Below are 2778 nucleotides of genomic sequence, written 5' to 3'. Positions count from 1 at the left end.
GTAATGAGTGAAATGGCATAAAGATTCTAGTTTTTGACCGGTTCTGTGAATTTTGGTACCCCTAGACGCCTCGAAAAAGCGTCGGCCTTCATAGCCTTGAGGGACGCTTTCCTGTAAGCAAATGAAGAAACGATGAGCTCGACAAGCAATTACTCTGTAGTCTGCAGGCAGATGCAGACAGATGTGAAGAAACGGCCGGAGGCTGCGAGTAATCCTTAAGTTACCGTAGTAGGTGGACGGCGCCAACAAGACGGCAAATGACAGAAAGATGAAGTGCAAAAACGGCCACAGAAGGTCAAGAATGTGTGGAGCAGGGAGGACGCCCCCATACTCGAGACGGACGGGTCCAAGTACTCTGAAGTCTTAAAGTAAATGATAGGCGAAACTCATCTCAAGGACTTAAGGGTGGATGTGCGGAGCATTCATGGACATCCGTTTGGGGACTCACCTGGACGTAATCACCGAGGGCTCATCAATGATGATGATTTCACGGTAAACCTAATTGTCGCGCGTCTCCAATGTACTCAGGTAAATGAATTCATCGATTACTTTAAATAATTATTCACTTAACTCTGGTCTCTCTTCAATTGTAGAATAAATCTTTCGCCTTCTACTGAAGATTTCTGTGGAGAAGGACACTCTAATGAGTTTGGCACACTTCTCTGCACGCCAGCCCTCCGTATAGCACTTTTCAATGCGCAGTGAAACAGAAAATTTGATAGCCCGACACCCTTCTTCAAACCTTGTAACGTCAGATATGGCTACCCTGACACTTGATGTGAAACTGTTGGGAAACCATGGTCGAGCATAATCCGCCATAACTCAGTTCTCCTAACTAAATCTTACGCTACCCTGAAATCTTTAAACAGATAGTTAGTCTGCAATTTAATTACTGCAAATTTATCGAGAATTTGTTGCAAGGTGAACATTTGGTCTGTAGTGGAGCGTGCCCTTTGAAAACCACATTGGTATTCGCCAACAAAGTTTTCCTGCAACGGCCTTAGTCTGTGGAACAGGACGCGGGATATGATTTTGTATACGCTATTGAGAACATGCTATGCCTCGTTAATCGCTACAGTTGAGGACATTTGAGACCTTTCAACCAGTCTGACAGTAATTCTATATTAGATCGATCGATGGATGGCACGATACAGTTGTTCGCAGCTCGGCAGGGATACTGTCTTTGCTGTTTGTCAGTTTTTTCACCGCTTTCCTTATCTCTTCATGGTGGGTGGGTCAATAGTATATCAAGCCAGTTTTCACTACGGTTTAGATAATTCAATGGAAATTTTCGGTTATTCTTGACCCGTTTTGAACTCTTTGTGCACCTTATTTGGTATAATTTACATTGTTTTTGGATTTCCCTCCACGCTTTGCCCAGTGTAATTGTTTGTACCTACACGGCAAAAGTTGGATGGTGCGAAACCAGTACAAAATTGTGCGTTTCTAGCGCAATTGTTGATGTAATCCGAAACCAGTACAATGATTGCGTGTTGGGCATAACGCAATTAATGCTCTAGCGTTTCTCCAATGTATTTGGCAGCTCCAAACTACTACACCTAAACAGTTTCAACTGATATCAAGCAGTATTGCAAAGCGAGCGAGAAGCAAAACCATTCTCCTCCTTTCTGCTTGAGGACGAGACATATGCTACGCTTTTCAAGTCTTTTGCACACACGCTTTCGAGATACTTTTTATTCTTCATACATTCCTCTGAATAGCAGCAAGCACGCATCGACAGTATGAGTGAGACTAACAACACTATGGTATCAAGTATGTACAGCACGGGTGTCTCGCTCATTTCGTGAAGCAACGAGATATCGCCTTGCGCGTCGCAATCCGAACCGAAAGAGAAGCGAAAGTTTGTATGTGACGTGTCTAGTCTTGTCGCACATACATGGAAATTCTACGAACGAGAGAGAAATTTCTCTCGTCGCTTGAGAAAAAAGCGATTATTCACAATTAACAAGTGTTGCCATAAAAAATCAGCAACGCTTTTGTGGCTTTGTGGAATGGAGGACTTTCGGTAAAACTAGCGTTGATTACAAAATGTTGTTAACATAATTTTGTTTACGACCAAATACATCGAGATAAATCGATCGAGTATTATGGCTATATAAATCTAGTGAGTTCACAAGTTGTTGTTGTTAACTGCTTGCGCTGCTCCATGAGTAGCAGTCACTAATACAGTCGATGTGAAAAATAAAGTATCAATATATGATACATATTCTGATTTCAATCTGTGTCAATGTATTCGCAGTACAACTGTTGCGTTATCCTTTTCACACATTTATTGTGCGATTTTAGTGCAAAATTTGTGCGAATCGGGAAGTACAATGATTGTACAAGACTTGAACTTTTGCGAAACCGAAAACCAAAAAAAAAAATGTATTTGGGACTCTACTTGAAACTTAAATTTGATTTGGGATTGAATTTCCTGTACAGCAGTGATTGGATCGGATTTGAGTTTGAGCTTAAGAATGAATATGGAGTTAGATTCTTATTTCAATGTCGAAAGAGCTCCGGGAAATTGTGTAACAAAAATTAAGGTTTGAAGTTCAGATTTTATTACAATTTTGATGAATGCTCTAATCCGGGAAAGAAACTCGAGTTGGGATTAGGTTTTAAAATTGTTTATAAAAACTCTGGATCTAAATGAAGAAAAAATGATTGAGTTACTTGTCAAAATTTGGCATAATGTTCAGGTGAAAAATGCTGTCAAAAGTTCCAAAACTCAAGCGGGGAAAAATTTGTCATAGCTGTTCAAAGTTAGAGCGT

General features: G+C 40.6%; 1 non-coding gene across 1 annotated transcript; it reads left to right on the top strand.

Moving 5' to 3' along the window:
- The first annotated feature begins 567 nt into the window (after nt 1-567).
- Nucleotides 568-690, top strand: LOC129719239 (U5 spliceosomal RNA). The gene has a single exon (XR_008727162.1). It is a non-coding gene; the product is annotated as a U5 spliceosomal RNA (small nuclear RNA).
- The last annotated feature ends 2088 nt before the right edge of the window (nt 691-2778 follow it).

Source organism: Wyeomyia smithii, chromosome 1 (genome assembly GCF_029784165.1).
Source record: "Wyeomyia smithii strain HCP4-BCI-WySm-NY-G18 chromosome 1, ASM2978416v1, whole genome shotgun sequence".
In the NCBI taxonomy this organism is placed as follows: Eukaryota; Metazoa; Arthropoda; class Insecta; order Diptera; family Culicidae; genus Wyeomyia; species Wyeomyia smithii.
Note: the sequence above shows the minus strand (reverse complement) of the source record. Positions and strands in the feature narration are given on the sequence as shown.